Source organism: Gasterosteus aculeatus, chromosome 5 (assembly GCF_964276395.1).
Source record: "Gasterosteus aculeatus chromosome 5, fGasAcu3.hap1.1, whole genome shotgun sequence".
Lineage (NCBI taxonomy): Eukaryota > Metazoa > Chordata > Actinopteri > Perciformes > Gasterosteidae > Gasterosteus > Gasterosteus aculeatus.
Window position 1 is genome coordinate 14,143,975 of NC_135692.1, and position 19,639 is coordinate 14,163,613.

A 19,639-nucleotide genomic window follows, 5' to 3' on the forward strand; every position below is an offset into this window, starting at 1 on the left:
GGTTCCCACACCCTGGCGGTGTTCATTGACTCGGGGGCCGACGTATCCATTATCAACAGCGAGTTAGCCCGGCAGTTGGGGATTGAGAGAGTGCCTCTGCCTCAGCCAGTGCCCGCCAATGCCCTGGATGGTCACGCCCTCGGAATGGTGACCCACCAGACTGTCCCTGTCCAGATGCTGCTCTCCGGGAACCACCATGAGTCGGTTTCTTTTCACATCCTGGACTCAACTCGGATCCCGCTCCTCCTGGGGTTCCCCTGGCTTCGCCGTCATAACCCGCACATCGACTGGGCGACAGGGTCCATCCTGGGGTGGAGCACAGCCTGTCATCAAGTCTGCCTGAAACAAGCCCTCGTCCCCCAGCCCCCATCCTGCCCCTCTTCAGCCCCGGACCTGGCGGGCGTCCCGGCTGAGTACCACGATTTCAAGGAGGTCTTCAGCAAGTCAAAGGCTACCTCCCTGCCTCCGCACCGGCCGTATGACTGTGCCATTGACCTCCTCCTTGGCACTAGCCCTCCTCGGGGCCGCCTCTACTCCATCTCGGCCCCAGAGAGAAAGGCAACGGAGGATTACATCAACGACTCTCTGTCCGCCGGCATCATCTGTCCCTCCTCGTCCCCGGCTGGGGCTGGGTTCTTTTTTGTCCAAAAAAGGGACAAAACGTTAAGACCCTGCATAGACTATCGGGGCCTCAATGACATCACGGTAAAGAACCGATACCCGCTCCCCCTCATCTCCTCAGCGTTTGAACTCCTGGAGGGGGCCACCGTTTTCACCAAACTGGACCTTCGAAACGCGTATCACCTGGTCAGCATCCGAGAAGGGGACGAGTGGAAGACGGCTTTCAATACGCCCACCGGCCACTACGAGTATCTGGTCATGCCCTTTGGCCTCACCAACGCCCCTGCCGTCTTCCAGTCCATGGTCAACGACGTGCTACGGGACATGCTTGACAAATTTGTCTTTGTATACCTGGATGACATCCTAGTGTTTTCCAGATCCATGTATCTTGCAAAACTCGCTCTTCGTCAAGGCCGAGAAGTGCGAGTTGCATGCTCCCTCTGTGTCCTTCCTTGGGTACATTATCGGTCAGGGGGACATCCGCATGGATCCGGCTAAAGTATCCTCTGTCACCGCCTGGCCGGTGCCAGAGTCTCGAAAGCAGCTACAACGCTTCCTGGGTTTCGCAAACTTCTATCGCCGCTTCATCCGAAGGTACAGCACGGTGGCAGCCCCTCTCACGGCTCTCACCTTCCCCAAGGTCCCTTTCCGATGGTCACCTGCGGCGGACTCCGCCTTCCAGACCCTGAATAGCCGCTTCACCTCCGCCCCCATCCTGCGCATGCCCGACCCAGAGAGGCAATTTGTAGGGGAGGTGGATGCTGGAGGATGTTGGCGTAGGGGCCGCCGACGACCAGAAACTCCACCCCTGCGCCTTCTTCTCTCGCCGTCTGAACCCCGCAGAGAGAAACTACGACATCGGCAACCGAGAGCTCCTGGCAGTGAAGGCGGCTCTGGAGGAGTGGCGGCACTGGCTGGAGGGGGCCAAACAGCCGTTCCTGGTGTGGACCGACCTCAAGAACCTGGAGTACATCAGGACGGCCAGAAGACTAAATTCCAGGCAGGCCCGCTGGTCACTCTTCCTCACCCGCTTCAATTTCACCCTCTCCTATCGACCAGGTAGCCGCAACGTCAAGCCCGACGCCCTGTCTCGCCTATTTCTGAAGGGGGAGGAGGAGGGTACTGCAGAGGCGGTCACCATCCTTCCCCCGGCTCGCCTGGCGGCTGCCATCACCTGGGGAGTCGAGGAGAGGGTCCAGGCAGCTCTGGAGGAGCAGCCAGGTCCCAGCGCCTGCCCACCCAACCGACTCTTTGTCCCGAGGCAACTCCGGTCTGAGGTACTCCAGTGGGGCCACAGTACCCATCTCACCTGCCACCCAGGGATCCAGAGAATTTCTCCGGCGCCGGTTCTGGTGGGAGTCCCTGAACAAAGACGTCCAGGAGTTTGTAAAAGCCTGCCCCGTCTGTAACCGGAACAAGTCCTCCAACCAGGCTCCGGCTGGACTCCTTCACCCGCTTCCCGTCCCTCACCGCCCCTGGTCCCACGTATCCCTGGACTTTGTAACCGGCCTACCACCATCTCAAGGGCACACCGCCATTCTCACGGTGGTGGACCGGTTCAGCAAGATGGCGCATTTTATTTCCTTGCCTAAGTTGCCGTCGGCCAAAGAAACTGCGGATGTGGTCCTTTGCGACGTGTTTAGACTCCATGGTCTCCCTGTGGACGTGGTCTCGGACCGGGGACCACAGTTCACCTCTGTCTTTTGGAAAGAGTTCTGCACCCTCATCGGGGCCACGGCCAGCCTGTCCTCTGGGTTCCACCCCCAGTCCAATGGCCAGACGGAGCGGAAGAACCAGGAGATGGAGGCGTCTCTCCGGTGTATGGTCTCCAGCCACCCGTCGACCTGGTCCAAACAACTAATGTGGGTGGAGTACCCCCACAATACACTGGTCAGCTCGTCCACCGGCCTCTCCCCATTCCAGTGCGCCCATGGGTACCAACCACCTCTGTTCCCAGCCCTGGAGAGGGAGGTCTCCTGCCCAGCCGTACAGACCTTCATCCGCCAATGTCGGCGCACCTGGGCCCAGGCCAGGGCCAACCTCCAGCGGTCAGTGACTAGATACTCCGCCTCTGCTAACCACCGACGCTCCACTGCGCCCACTTACCGGGTGGGCCAGAAGGTCTCGTTATCGACCCAGGACCTTCCCCTTCGTGACGACTCAAAGAAACTGGCCCAGAAGTTCACTGGCCCATTTGAGATTCTCAAGATCATCAATCCTGCTGCAGTCCGCCTGAAGCTTCCGCGGACCATGCGTGTCCACCCTACATTTCACGTCTCTAAAATTAAGCCTGTGGTGGAGAGCCCTCTCGTTCCCGCCACCCCGGCCCCCCCACCTCCCCGCATTGTAGATGGAGGTCCTGTCTATTCTGTCCGACGCCTCATCCGCTCCCGCCGCCGGGGGAGGGGCATCCAGTACCTGGTCGACTGGGAGGGCTATGGTCCGGAGACAAGATCCTGGGTCCCCGCCGGTTTTGCATAACAGACCACATGTGTCAGGCCGCTTTACTTGTTTCAAGTAAGCGACTGTGCGCGCACCACAGGCCCCGAGAGCCTCTTCTGGACTGCGTTATGCATACGTGCTGCATGAAGGTCCGACACACACACACTGTTGGCCTCGACACAGGAGGACAGAATGAACAATGGGGGAAAAGAAGGAGAAACAACAGACGGGACAGAGACAGGAAGAGTGTCTTATTGCCACATGATTATTTCTTTTTATTATAAATAATCCTGTGTCCCCCTGTCGGCGCTCACACACAAACAACCTCCACAGCCTTCAGTCCTCACTGAGTATCTCGATAAATGAGACAAGTCTTTCTCGTAATGAGCTGGCGAGCGGGAAGAGCAGGCCGGGAGGAGAGGAAGTGTGCGAGGGGGCCGAGTGGTCAGAGAGGAGGGGAGTGAGTGGATGGCGGGTTGAGGACGGGGTCTAAGAGGCGGTGACGATCGAGAGGTTTTGTTTATTATTTGTATTTTCTTTTATTTAATAACCTCACAGTCACGATTCACTGATCTATTGATTTTTGTGTGTAACTATAACATATGGTAGTGAGACCTAAAATAAATAATATATATATATTACAGTATAGTTAGTTGATAGACTTGTATCTCAAGATCAGGTCAAGAAACATTTATTAACAAAATCTGTCAGAAATACAAGGAATTTGTCTTGGCGGTTGGTGCGTGACAGTAGACAGACAAGACAGCAGTGCACAAGTAATAAAATAAAGTAAAATGAAGTGCTAATGCAATGGGTCAGTAGGCTATGGGTTAGTATAAAAGAAGGGAATAAAGTTAAAAATTTTAAATAATAAAAAAGTAAAAAAAATATATATTAAGCATAAAGTGCACTAACGAACAAGTAGCAAAGTGACGAGTGACGACAAAGTGATGAATTACAGTTAAAGTGACGTGTGCAGTGTGAAGGGGAGTGAATGTTATAGTCAGTCATTCCACCGGTCACTCCCCTTCACACTGCACACGTCCACATAGACAATGGACAACGAGACAGATGAGACGACATTGTGCAAGAGAAATAAAATGAAATATAATAGAAATCAATCACTCCCTTTATTTTAAGCTGTGAAAAAGTATTTTTCATCTATTTGTAAACCTAAGACGTGAAAACGTTTTTCAATTTCTGTGACTCTAGATGGATATATTGTATAGAGTCTCTATATACATGGTGGCCTATGAAGTATTACACTCTTACTACATGCTATACAGCAAATATCTTATGGAGCTGGTACATTCTTTAGCCAGTCAAGTTTTCCCAGACTGATCAAATGGAGGATGAGTGAAACTGTGTTTCCAATTAAAGTGATAGTAATCGCTGGAAACATTACAAGACAATTCAGTATATCCTTATCTAAGCCAGAAAAAAATCCAATCATCACAGCAATTGATGGAGGCAGATAGGAAAGAAATGTAATAAGAATGTGGTTGAAGATGATGTTTGCAGCCTTCTTCTTCTGAGGGTGGATTTCCTTTCCTCCAAGTTTCGATCTCTTCAGGGTCCAGAGGACGCAGAAATCACAAAATCCAACAACAGGGAGAGTGAATGCAGAAAAGGAGAGTGGGACAAACTTGGTCATACGCGCTTTGTGTTCAACCACAAAAAGAATTCCAAAAACAAGCGTCACAGTCCAAACACCAGCAGCCATCAGAATCCTGGGAGTCAAACTCTTTCTCACCCGATAAGTAACGGGATGAACCACAGCCAGGTAACAGTCCAGACTGATGCACGTTATGAAGAGAGGCCTCCCACACACATTGAGTGGAGCTGTGGAATAAATAAACTGTTCAAACCTGAAGTCAACGTTTTTCGTCAGGAAAACAAAGTATGGGAAAGAAAAGACCAAAATCACTGCGTCCAAGAGACAGAGATTTGCCATAAAGACATCATTGGGGGTCAAAACGGTTCCTTTTCTTCCTCTCTGAAATATGTCCAAAAGTACCACAAAAGTTCCAGGTATTGCAAAGACACTCGAAACAACAACGGCACATGACAAGACGATAAGCCCCTCAGGATGTTCAGAACACCGAGAGAGAGGAGCCGTTGCATTAGTGATGTTAAGTAAGCAAGACATTTTACTTGTGAGTATTGGTAACAAAAGAGGAAGCCCAGACCTTCCTTTCACCGTCTTATTGATCAATTGGAGGAACTCTACATCCACCGACAATTTAAGCAGGCCTCTTGCTCCGTGTCAAATGACAAGACGACAGCTGTGTTTTAGTGGGTTCTCTTGATTTGAATGGTGCATGTGCAGCAGCGAGTGTTAAAGATGACAAGCCGCAGCATCACCTGTCACACGTGCCATTTTCCATCCAGATTTGAATTTGTTTTACTGTAAAATCAACATGGGGAAAAATGATTAATGTCATTACTTGATGTACCTCAGTTTAACCAAATAAAATAGAACCTGCACAGAATATGTCACATTTGTTTACAGCCACAACTGATTAAATAAATGCATAAAATCCACATTCATCTTATAAACCATGACAATAAAAACACATCTGAAGTCAGGTTAGATTAGATGGGATGGAGAATGCAAATATTTCCATTCCATTCCGTCCATATCACCATCAGTCTTTTGTTTATATTGATGGTTGAGATCAATGGGGCAGTGATAAGGGACAACATGCTCTCATTAACACAGACATGCCTTGCTCAAGTTTATCATCACAGGATTTTTTTGTAAAGAACTTATTTTGCAGGCCGCCCTGAAAACTACAGCTTCTTGTAACACGGTATAATCTTTATATTAGTGTATTAGGTGTTTCCATTATCGTGTCCCTCCACCTTGCACAGTTAGTATTGAGTCTATACTGCATAGAGAAATTGCATTCTTTTGATTCCTTTCTGAAAGCAGGCCGCCCAAATCTCACCTAGATAATGTTTCACGCTGTGCATGGTACAGTATCATCCACACTCCACTAAAACCAACAGAGACGGTGTGATATGAAAGATGGTGGATTTTATTTGTACTTCTTTATCGGTTACAGTCAGACACGATCACAAAAGGAGGAAACAACAGTGAGCGGGAGGTGGAAGAGTCACAAACAAAGACTTTTTACCTTTTTTTGTTTATTTTATCACTACCCGCTCACCGCCTTAAACCATCTCTTTCCCGATAAATACAAGATTTTGAAAGTCATAAAATTGTCTCTACCTTTCTTTAGCTGCAACTTTTTCAGGTTGAGACTAACAGACCGATATAAACAATATATACATATATATATGTATAGTTAGTTGATAGACTTGTATCTCAAGATCAGGTCAGGAAACATTTATTACCAAAATATGTCAGAAATACAAGGAATTTAACTTGGCAGTTGGTGCATAACAGCAGACAGTTAGACAATGGACAACGAGACAGATAAGACGACATAGTGCAAGAGGAATAAAACAAAATAAAATAGAATATAAGGCCATACGTTAGTTTAAATATAATGGAATAAAATAAAGTGCACCAGCGAACAGACAGCCATACTCTACACAATAGGTCATAGCAATGAAATTGCAGTAATTCAAATAATAATTGAGAATTATAACGACAACATTAGTGGTAACAGTAATGACAATATGTAACTTAAGTCACTAATGTGTAAAACATTTATGATTAAAATTAAAAGTTTGCCACTTAATCATTAGCAACCATTTTACATGCCAGGAAGCCAGAAGTCCAAGTCAGTGTAACATTGACCGTTCATCTTCCCCGCTGTCAAAATGTCTCCTGCTTTGAATATGCAAGTGTGTTCTAACTATCTAACTTTACAAACTCATTCATCACCAGTCACTTTCTACTGTGTGTAGACAGTGTTTTGAAAATGGTAAAGCAATTCACCTTTTAGGCAAATCAAGTGGCTCTATGCAGAATATCAATCACTCCCTCTGTTTAAACCTGTAAAAGTATTTTTCATCTATTTGTAAACCTAAGACGTGAAAACGTTTTTCAATTTCTGTGACTCTAGATGGATATATTGTATAGAGTCTCTATATACATGGTGGCCTATGAAGTATTACACTCTTACTACATGCTAAACAGCAAATATCTTATGGAGCTGGTACATTCTTTAGCCAGTCAAGTTTTCCCAAACTGATCAAATGGAGGATGAGTGAAACTGTGTTTCCAATTAAAGTGATAGTAATCGCAGGAAACAACACAAGACAATACAGTATATTCTTATCCAAGCTTGAAAAAAGGTGCATCATCATAGCAATTGATGGAGGCAGATAGGAAAGAAATGTAATAAGAATGTGGTTGAAGATGATGTTTGCAGCCTTCTTCTTCTGAGGGTGGATTTCCTTTCCTCCAAGTTTCGATCTCTTCAGGGTCCAGAGGACGCAGAAGTCACAAAATCCAACAACAGGGAGAGTGAATGCAGAAAAGGAGAGTCGGACAAATTCGTTTATACGCGCTTTGTGTTCAACCACGAAAAGAATTCCAAAAACAAGCGTCACAATCCAAACACCAGCAGCCATCAGAATCCTGGGAGTCAAACTCTTTCTCACCCGATAAGTAACGGGATGAACGACAGCCAGGTAACAGTCCAGACTGATGCACGTTATGAAGAGAGGCCTCCCACACACATTCAGTGAAGCTGTGAAGTAAATAAACTGTTCAAACCTGAAGTCAACGTTGTTCGTCAGGAAAACAAAGTATGGGGTAAAAAAGACACAATTCAGTGCATCCAAGAGACAGAGATTTGCCATAAAGACATCATTGGGGGTCAAAGAGGTTCCTTTTCTTCCTTTCTGAAATATGTCCAAAAGTACCACAAAAGTTCCAGGTATTGCAAAGACAGTCGAAACAACAACGGCACATGACAAGACGATAAGCCCCTCAGGATGTTCAGAACACAGAGAGAGAGGAGCCGTTGCATTAGTGATGTTAAGTAGGCAAGACATTTTACTTGTGAGTATTGGTAACAAAAGAGGAAGCCCAGACCTTCCTTTCACCGTCTTATTGATCAATTGGAGGAACTCTACAGCCACCGACAATTTAAGCAGGCCTCTTGCTCCGTGTCAAATGACAAGACGACAGCTGTGTTTTAGTGGGTTCTCTTGATTTGAATGGTGCATGTGCAGCAGCGAGTGTTAAAGATGACAAGCCGCAGCATCACCTGTCACACGTGCCATTTTCCATCCAGATTTGAATTTGTTTTACTGTAAAATCAAGATGGGGAAAAATGATTAATGTCATTACTTGATGTACCTCAGTTTAACCAAATAAAATAGAACTTGCACAGAATATGTCACATTTGTTTACAGCCACAACTGATTAAATAAATGCATAAAATCCACATTCATCTTACAAACCATGACAATAAAAACACATCTGAAGTCAGGTTAGATTATATGGGAGGGAGAATGCAAATATTTCCATTCCATTCCGTCCATTTCACCATCAGTCTTTTGTTTATATTGATGGTTGAGATCAATGGGGCAGTGATAAGGGACAACATGCTCTCATTAACACAGACATGCCTTGCTCAAGTTTATCATCACAGGATTTTTTTGTAAAGAACTCATTTTGCAGGCCGACCGGGAAAACTACAGCTTCTTGTAACACGGTATAATCTTTATATTAGTGTATTAGGTGTTTCCATTATCGTGTCCCTCCACCTTGCACAGTTAGTATTGAGTCTATACTGCATAGAGATATTGCATTCTTTTGATCCCTTTCTGAAAGCAGGCCGCCCAATTCTCACCTAGATAATGTTTCACGCTGTGCATGGTACAGTATCATCCACACTCCACTAAAACCAACAGAGACAGTGTGATATGAAAGATGGTGGATTTTATTTGTACTTCTTTATTCGTTACAGTCAGACACGATCACAACAGGAGGAAACAACAGTGAGCGGGAGGTGGATGAGTCACAAACAAAGACTTTTTACCTTTGTTTGTTTATTTTATCACTACCCGCTCACCGCCTTTAACCATCTCTTTCCCGATAAATACAAGATTTTGAAATTCATAAAATTGTCTCTACCTTTCTTTAGCTGCAACTTTTTCAGGTTGAGACTAACAGACCGATATAAACAATATATACATATATATATATATATATGTATAGTTAGTTGATAGACTTGTATCTCAACATCAGGTCAGGAAACATTTATTACCAAAATATGTCAGAAATACAAGGAATTTAACTTGGCAGTTGGTGCATAACAGCAGACAGTTAGACAATGGACAACGAGACAGATAAGACGACATAGTGCAAGAGGAATAAAACAAAATAAAATAGAATATAAGGCTATAGGTTAGTTTAAATATAATGGAATAAAATAAAGTGCACCAGCGAACAGACAGCCATACTCTACACAATAGGTCATAGCAATGAAATTGCAGTAATTCAAATAATAATTGAGAATTATAACGACAACATTAGAGGTAACAGTAATGACAATATGTAACTTAAGTCACTAATGTGTAAAACATTTGATTAAAATTAAAAGTTTGCCATTTAATCATTGGCAACCGTTTTACATGCCAGGAAGCCAGAAGTCCAAGTCAGTTTAACATTGACCGTTCATCTTCCCCGCTGTCAAAATGTCTCATGCTTTGAATATGCAAGTGTGTTCTAACTATCTAACTTTTGTTAAGGTTTCGGAAGCTCTCGAGGGAGGACTCAATCCTTTGTTCTCGTTCCGGCCGGAAACGAGGACACGAATGAGTCAATTCGTTTAAATTCAAAAATCAAAAGTTATTTAATAACTGAACAACGTAATAGGGATTACAATTACAAAGTGAAATACTAAGCGAACAGTGGAATATTTCGCGAAATAGAGAATCCTCTGAGCAAGTCTGAAGGGACTTATCAACGCGGCTGCAGGAGAAATTCTAACAGTCTTTCCCCCGCCATGGTCCTTTGAAAACTCTTGAGGTGTGTCTTCCTTGGTGCATTTGAATGTCATTGGCCTCTTCTCCAAAGGGTCACCTCCTCCATTGTCCCCTTCACGTCGAGGTGTGAAGCTGCAGCTGTAACCTGAAACCTCTCTGTCCATCTGTCCCTCACATTCCAATGCACTCAATGTAGATACATTCGGCTTTATGCCTCAATGAGTGAATTTAACAAAGCATACATCGTTTAAGTCTTCATCTTATAACTAGTACACTTTCATTACAACAACCCATCATTAATGATCACCGTTCATCACACTTCATCATAAGATCTAAAACAGTTCATGTGGTTCAATTCTCAAGACATTTGCCTCAGTCGGCTGCCTTACATGAAGTTGTTGATTTTATTACCTGACAGGAGAAAAAACTCCCAAAAAACCCTCTTTGGGGATAAAATCGGGAGAAATCCATAAAGAACGGCAATTGGCATCCGTCCCCAGGTTTTAACATCACATTGTGACAGAATGTTAATGTGTACAGTGTTTATATGATTTAAATGACTATGAATTGTGTTTGATTGAAATTGCATTCACTTCATCTAACATGTTAATGTAATAACTAATATCTAACATCACACAAACTATAATTCTAACACTAAACATTATTACACGTACTATAATTCCCTGACTAGGGGTGCACTTCTGGCTTAAATCCCTAACACTTTACACATTCATTCATCACCATATACTTTCTAGACAGTGTTTTGCAAATGGTAAAGCAGTGGTTCTAAGCAGAATATCAATCACTCCCTTTATTTTAAGCTGTGAAAAAGTATTTTTCATCTATTTGTAAACCTAAGACATGAAAACGTTTTTCAATTTCTGTGACTGTAGATGGATATATTGTATAGAGTCTCTATATACATGGTGGCCTGTGAAGTATTACACTCTTACTACATGCTAAACAGCAAATATCTTATAGAGCTGGTACATTCTTTAGCCAGTCAAGTTTTCCCAGACTGATCAAATGGAGGATGAGTGAAACTGTGTTTCCAATTAAAGTGATAGTAATCGCTGGAAACATTACAAGACAACTCAGTATATTCTTATCCAAGCTCAAAAAAAGGTGCATCATCATAGCAATTGATGGAGGCAGATAGGAAAGAAATGTAATAAGAATGTGGTTGAAGATGATGTTTGCAGCCTTCTTCTTCTGAGGGTGGATTTCCTTTCCTCCAAGTTTCGATCTCTTCAGGGTCCAGAGGACGCAGAAGTCACAAAATCCAACAACAGGGAGAGTGAATGCAGAAAAGGAGAGTGGGACCACTTCACTCCTACCCACTTCAGGTTTAACCACGAAAAGAATTGCAAAAACAAGCGTCACAATCCAAACACCAGCAGCAATCAGAATCCTGGGAGTCAAACTCTTTCTCACCCGATAAGTAACGGGATGAACCACAGCCAGGTAACAGTCCAGACTGATGCACGTTATGAAGAGAGGCCTCCCACACACATTCAGTGAAGCTGTGAAGTAAATAAACTGTTCAAACCTGAAGTCAACGTTGTTCGTCAGGAGAACAAAGTATGGGAAATAAAAGACCAAAATCAGTGCATCCAAGAGACAGAGATTTGCCATAAAGACATCATTGGGGGTCAAAGAGGTTCCTTTTCTTCCTTTCTGAAATATGTCCAAAAGTACCACAAAAGTTCCAGGTATTGCAAAGACAGTAGAAACAACAACGGCACATGACAAGACGATAAGCCCCTCAGGATGTTCAGAACACCGAGAGAGAGGAGCTGTTGCATTAGTGATGTTAAGTAAGCAAGACATTTTACTTGTGAGTATTGGTAACAAAAGAGGAAGCCCAGACCTTCCTTTCACCGTCTTATTGATCAATTGTAGGAACTCTACAGCCACCGACAATTTAAGCAGGCCTCTCGCTCCGTGTCAAATGACAAGACGACAGCTGTGTTTTAGTGGGTTCTCTTGATTTGAATGGTGCATGTGCAGCAGCGAGTGTTAAAGATGACAAGCCGCAGCATCACCTGTCACACGTGCCATTTTCCATCCAGATTTGAATTTGTTTTACTGTAAAATCAAGATGGGGAAAAATGATTAATGTCAGTACATGATGTACCTCAGTTTAACCGAATAAAATAGAACCTGCACAGAATATGTCTGTCACACTCACCTGCCAGCTCGATCTTCCACACCTGCCCCGCATCCACAATCAGTCACTCTCCTTCCTTCCACACCTGCTTCGCATTCACAATCAGCCCCGCTACATAAGCACTGCACACCCAGCCTGTCATTGCCAGATTGTTCTTCGCGCCATGCAAGTCTCTCCAGCACTCTACCTTGGACTGATCTCCCGGTTTCGACCCTGCCTGTTCCCGACCCGTTCGTCTGTCTCCGCCCCGGTGAGCACGTCAGCCTTCTGTCCCCGACCACGAGTCCTGCCTGAGCGCCTCAGGTTTCTGTTGCCTGCTCCTTGGACTGCTCGGCGCTTCTGCCCTTGTGCTCCGGATCCCCGACCGGCCCAGCGATCGCACCAGCTGTCTCCCGGCATCTCCTCCCCGATCCTGAGGACCGCACTCTGCTCTGCCTCTCATTGTGCCCGAACGCCTGCTGTGAGGCCGTGTTCAATAAAAGCGTTAACCAAACACTCCGTGCCGTTGTGCTGCATTTGGCTCCGCCAAACGCCCGTGTCAGTACAATCTGGCCACAAAATGGAGCCAGCGCACACCGGTTCACCACAGCAGCGCTTGGAGAGAGTCGAGGGTGCCCTCGTGCAGCACGAGGCGCTCCTCACATCCACCCTGGCTGAGGTGCGCCAGGCAACAGCCGCCAGCCAACAGGCCAGCGCCGCTCAGGAGCAGACGTTAACCGCCCTGGTCGCCCAGATCCAGCAGCTCGCCCTAAGGATCTCCCAGACGGAATCACAGAGCCCTCCAGCTGCACCTCCCGCAGCTGAATCTCCGCCGACTCCCCCCGGCCCCGCCTTCGAACCCCGGATAGGAGCTCCAGAGCGCTACGGCGGAGACCCAGAGAGCTGCTCCCCCTTCCTGACTAACTGCTCCATCCTCTTCGCCCTGCAGCCCCACACCTTCGCCTCCGAGGAGGCCCGGGTGGCCTTCGCCATTAATCACCTCACTGGGAGGGCCCGGCTGTGGGGAACGGCGGAATGGGAACGCCAGACCCCCGTCTGCAGGTCATTCCAGTCCTTCGCCGCCGAGGTCCGAAAGGTTTTCGGTCCGCCAGCTCTAGGCCCAGATGCCGCCGGCGGTTTTCTGAACCTCCACCAGGGAGACCGTGCAGTGGCAGATTACGCCGTAGATTTTCGCACCCGAGCCCGCCAGAGCAGGTGGAACACCGAGGCTCAGTGCGACGCCTACCTGCGGGGCCTGGAGGACTATGTAAAGGACGAGCTGGTGTCCTTCGACCTACCCACCTCCCTGGTTGAGCTCATAGAGCTAACACGGCGAGTTGATCGACGCATCCTTGCCCGACAGGAGGAGAGGCGACAGGGAGGGGCTGGACGCCTCCAACCCCGCCGCAGCAGTCCGCCACACCAGGCTTCATCCCTTCGATCTGCACCCCTGGTGGAGGACCCGGAACCCATGCAACTCAGCCGGACCACCCTGTCAACCGTAGAGCGCCAGCGCCGGCGCAGACTGAATCTGTGCATGTACTGTGGGGGAGAGGGACACTTTGTCTCCAAGTGCCCGGGAAAAGCCAAGGCTCACCAGTGACTGGGGACGCACCGGTGAGCCCTCCCTCAAAACTGTCCCCCATCAAGAGACCAATCTGCCACTGCCGCCTGCTGGTGCCAGGGGGTTCCCACACCCTGGCGGTGTTCATTGACTCGGGGGCCGACGTATCCATTATCAACAGCGAGTTAGCCCGGCAGTTGGGGATTGAGAGAGTGCCTCTGCCTCAGCCAGTGCCCGCCAATGCCCTGGATGGTCACGCCCTCGGAATGGTGACCCACCAGACTGTCCCTGTCCAGATGCTGCTCTCCGGGAACCACCATGAGTCGGTTTCTTTTCACATCCTGGACTCAACTCGGATCCCGCTCCTCCTGGGGTTCCCCTGGCTTCGCCGTCATAACCCGCACATCGACTGGGCGACAGGGTCCATCCTGGGGTGGAGCACAGCCTGTCATCAAGTCTGCCTGAAACAAGCCCTCGTCCCCCAGCCCCCATCCTGCCCCTCTTCAGCCCCGGACCTGGCGGGCGTCCCGGCTGAGTACCACGATTTCAAGGAGGTCTTCAGCAAGTCAAAGGCTACCTCCCTGCCTCCGCACCGGCCGTATGACTGTGCCATTGACCTCCTCCTTGGCACTAGCCCTCCTCGGGGCCGCCTCTACTCCATCTCGGCCCCAGAGAGAAAGGCAACGGAGGATTACATCAACGACTCTCTGTCCGCCGGCATCATCTGTCCCTCCTCGTCCCCGGCTGGGGCTGGGTTCTTTTTTGTCCAAAAAAGGGACAAAACGTTAAGACCCTGCATAGACTATCGGGGCCTCAATGACATCACGGTAAAGAACCGATACCCGCTCCCCCTCATCTCCTCAGCGTTTGAACTCCTGGAGGGGGCCACCGTTTTCACCAAACTGGACCTTCGAAACGCGTATCACCTGGTCAGCATCCGAGAAGGGGACGAGTGGAAGACGGCTTTCAATACGCCCACCGGCCACTACGAGTATCTGGTCATGCCCTTTGGCCTCACCAACGCCCCTGCCGTCTTCCAGTCCATGGTCAACGACGTGCTACGGGACATGCTTGACAAATTTGTCTTTGTATACCTGGATGACATCCTAGTGTTTTCCAGATCCATGTATCTTGCAAAACTCGCTCTTCGTCAAGGCCGAGAAGTGCGAGTTGCATGCTCCCTCTGTGTCCTTCCTTGGGTACATTATCGGTCAGGGGGACATCCGCATGGATCCGGCTAAAGTATCCTCTGTCACCGCCTGGCCGGTGCCAGAGTCTCGAAAGCAGCTACAACGCTTCCTGGGTTTCGCAAACTTCTATCGCCGCTTCATCCGAAGGTACAGCACGGTGGCAGCCCCTCTCACGGCTCTCACCTTCCCCAAGGTCCCTTTCCGATGGTCACCTGCGGCGGACTCCGCCTTCCAGACCCTGAATAGCCGCTTCACCTCCGCCCCCATCCTGCGCATGCCCGACCCAGAGAGGCAATTTGTAGGGGAGGTGGATGCTGGAGGATGTTGGCGTAGGGGCCGCCGACGACCAGAAACTCCACCCCTGCGCCTTCTTCTCTCGCCGTCTGAACCCCGCAGAGAGAAACTACGACATCGGCAACCGAGAGCTCCTGGCAGTGAAGGCGGCTCTGGAGGAGTGGCGGCACTGGCTGGAGGGGGCCAAACAGCCGTTCCTGGTGTGGACCGACCTCAAGAACCTGGAGTACATCAGGACGGCCAGAAGACTAAATTCCAGGCAGGCCCGCTGGTCACTCTTCCTCACCCGCTTCAATTTCACCCTCTCCTATCGACCAGGTAGCCGCAACGTCAAGCCCGACGCCCTGTCTCGCCTATTTCTGAAGGGGGAGGAGGAGGGTACTGCAGAGGCGGTCACCATCCTTCCCCCGGCTCGCCTGGCGGCTGCCATCACCTGGGGAGTCGAGGAGAGGGTCCAGGCAGCTCTGGAGGAGCAGCCAGGTCCCAGCGCCTGCCCACCCAACCGACTCTTTGTCCCGAGGCAACTCCGGTCTGAGGTACTCCAGTGGGGCCACAGTACCCATCTCACCTGCCACCCAGGGATCCAGAGAATTTCTCCGGCGCCGGTTCTGGTGGGAGTCCCTGAACAAAGACGTCCAGGAGTTTGTAAAAGCCTGCCCCGTCTGTAACCGGAACAAGTCCTCCAACCAGGCTCCGGCTGGACTCCTTCACCCGCTTCCCGTCCCTCACCGCCCCTGGTCCCACGTATCCCTGGACTTTGTAACCGGCCTACCACCATCTCAAGGGCACACCGCCATTCTCACGGTGGTGGACCAGTTCAGCAAGATGGCGCATTTTATTTCCTTGCCTAAGTTGCCGTCGGCCAAAGAAACTGCGGATGTGGTCCTTTGCGACGTGTTTAGACTCCATGGTCTCCCTGTGGACGTGGTCTCGGACCGGGGACCACAGTTCACCTCTGTCTTTTGGAAAGAGTTCTGCACCCTCATCGGGGCCACGGCCAGCCTGTCCTCTGGGTTCCACCCCCAGTCCAATGGCCAGACGGAGCGGAAGAACCAGGAGATGGAGGCGTCTCTCCGGTGTATGGTCTCCAGCCACCCGTCGACCTGGTCCAAACAACTAATGTGGGTGGAGTACCCCCACAATACACTGGTCAGCTCGTCCACCGGCCTCTCCCCATTCCAGTGCGCCCATGGGTACCAACCACCCCTGTTCCCAGCCCTGGAGAGGGAGGTCTCCTGCCCAGCCGTACAGACCTTCATCCGCCAATGTCGGCGCACCTGGGCCCAGGCCAGGGCCAACCTCCAGCGGTCAGTGACTAGATACTCCGCCTCTGCTAACCACCGACGCTCCACTGCGCCCACTTACCGGGTGGGCCAGAAGGTCTCGTTATCGACCCAGGACCTTCCCCTTCGTGACGACTCAAAGAAACTGGCCCAGAAGTTCACTGGCCCATTTGAGATTCTCAAGATCATCAATCCTGCTGCAGTCCGCCTGAAGCTTCCGCGGACCATGCGTGTCCACCCTACATTTCACGTCTCTAAAATTAAGCCTGTGGTGGAGAGCCCTCTCGTTCCCGCCACCCCGGCCCCCCCACCTCCCCGCATTGTAGATGGAGGTCCTGTCTATTCTGTCCGACGCCTCATCCGCTCCCGCCGCCGGGGGAGGGGCATCCAGTACCTGGTCGACTGGGAGGGCTATGGTCCGGAGACAAGATCCTGGGTCCCCGCCGGTTTTGCATAACAGACCACATGTGTCAGGCCGCTTTACTTGTTTCAAGTAAGCGACTGTGCGCGCACCACAGGCCCCGAGAGCCTCTTCTGGACTGCGTTATGCATACGTGCTGCATGAAGGTCCGACACACACACACTGTTGGCCTCGACACAGGAGGACAGAATGAACAATGGGGGAAAAGAAGGAGAAACAACAGACGGGACAGAGACAGGAAGAGTGTCTTATTGCCACATGATTATTTCTTTTTATTATAAATAATCCTGTGTCCCCCTGTCGGCGCTCACACACAAACAACCTCCACAGCCTTCAGTCCTCACTGAGTATCTCGATAAATGAGACAAGTCTTTCTCGTAATGAGCTGGCGAGCGGGAAGAGCAGGCCGGGAGGAGAGGAAGTGTGCGAGGGGGCCGAGTGGTCAGAGAGGAGGGGAGTGAGTGGATGGCGGGTTGAGGACGGGGTCTAAGAGGCGGTGACGATCGAGAGGTTTTGTTTATTATTTGTATTTTCTTTTATTTAATAACCTCACAGTCACGATTCACTGATCTATTGATTTTTGTGTGTAACTATAACATATGGTAGTGAGACCTAAAATAAATAATATATATATATTACAGTATAGTTAGTTGATAGACTTGTATCTCAAGATCAGGTCAAGAAACATTTATTAACAAAATCTGTCAGAAATACAAGGAATTTGTCTTGGCGGTTGGTGCGTGACAGTAGACAGACAAGACAGCAGTGCACAAGTAATAAAATAAAGTAAAATGAAGTGCTAATGCAATGGGTCAGTAGGCTATGGGTTAGTATAAAAGAAGGGAATAAAGTTAAAAATTTTAAATAATAAAAAAGTAAAAAAAATATATATTAAGCATAAAGTGCACTAACGAACAAGTAGCAAAGTGACGAGTGACGACAAAGTGATGAATTACAGTTAAAGTGACGTGTGCAGTGTGAAGGGGAGTGAATGTTATAGTCAGTCATTCCACCGGTCACTCCCCTTCACACTGCACACGTCCACATAGACAATGGACAACGAGACAGATGAGACGACATTGTGCAAGAGAAATAAAATGAAATATAATAGAAATCAATCACTCCCTTTATTTTAAGCTGTGAAAAAGTATTTTTCATCTATTTGTAAACCTAAGACGTGAAAACGTTTTTCAATTTCTGTGACTCTAGATGGATATATTGTATAGAGTCTCTATATACATGGTGGCCTATGAAGTATTACACTCTTACTACATGCTATACAGCAAATATCTTATGGAGCTGGTACATTCTTTAGCCAGTCAAGTTTTCCCAGACTGATCAAATGGAGGATGAGTGAAACTGTGTTTCCAATTAAAGTGATAGTAATCGCTGGAAACATTACAAGACAATTCAGTATATCCTTATCTAAGCCAGAAAAAAATCCAATCATCACAGCAATTGATGGAGGCAGATAGGAAAGAAATGTAATAAGAATGTGGTTGAAGATGATGTTTGCAGCCTTCTTCTTCTGAGGGTGGATTTCCTTTCCTCCAAGTTTCGATCTCTTCAGGGTCCAGAGGACGCAGAAGTCACAAAATCCAACAACAGGGAGAGTGAATGCAAAAAAGGAGAGTGGGACAAATTCGGTCATACGCGCTTTGGGTTTAACCACGAAAAGAATTCCAAAAACAAGCGTCACAATCCAAACACCAGCAGCCATCAGAATCCTGGGAGTCAAACTCTTTCTCACCCGATAAGTAACGGGATGAACCACAGCCAGGTAACAGTCCAGACTGATGCACGTTATGAAGAGAGGCCTCCCACACACATTCAGTGAAGCTGTGAAGGAAATAAACTGTTCAAACCTGAAGTCAACGTTGTTCGTCAGGAAAACAAAGTATGGGGTAAAAAAGACACAATTCAGTGCATCCAAGAGACAGAGATTTGCCATAAAGACATCATTGGGGGTCAAAGAGGTTCCTTTTCTTCCTTTCTGAAATATGTCCAAAAGTACCACAAAAGTTCCAGGTATTGCAAAGACAGTCGAAACAACAACGGCACATGACCAGACGATAAGCCCCTCAGGATGTTCAGAACACCGAGAGAGAGGAGCTGTTGCATTAGTGATGTTAAGTAAGCTAGACATTTTACTTGTGGGTATTGGTAACAAAAGAGGAAGCCCAGACCTTCCTTTCACCGTCTTATTGATCAATTGGAGGAACTCTACAGCCACCGACAATTTAAGCAGGCCTCTCGCTCCGTGTCAAATGACAAGACGACAGCTGTGTTTTAGTGGGTTCTCTTGATTTGAATGGTGCATGTGCAGCAGCAAGTGTTAAAGATGACAAGCCGCAGCATCACCTGTCACACGTGCCATTTTCCATCCAGATTTGAATTGGTTTTACTGTAAAATCAAGATGGGAAAAAATGATTAATGTCATTATATGATGTACCTCAGTTTAACCGAATAAAATAGAACCTGCACAGAATATGTCACATTTGTTTACAGCCACAACTGATTAAATAAATGCATAAAATCGACATTCATCTTATAAACCATGACAATAAAAACACATCTGAAGTCAGGTTAGATTATATGGGATGGAGAATGCAAATATTTCCATTCCATTCCGTCCATTTCACCATCAGTCTTTTGTTCATATTGATGGTTGAGATCAATGGGGCAGTGATAAGGGACAACATGCTCTCATTAACACAGACATGCCTTGCTCAAGTTTATCATCACAGGATTTTTTTGTA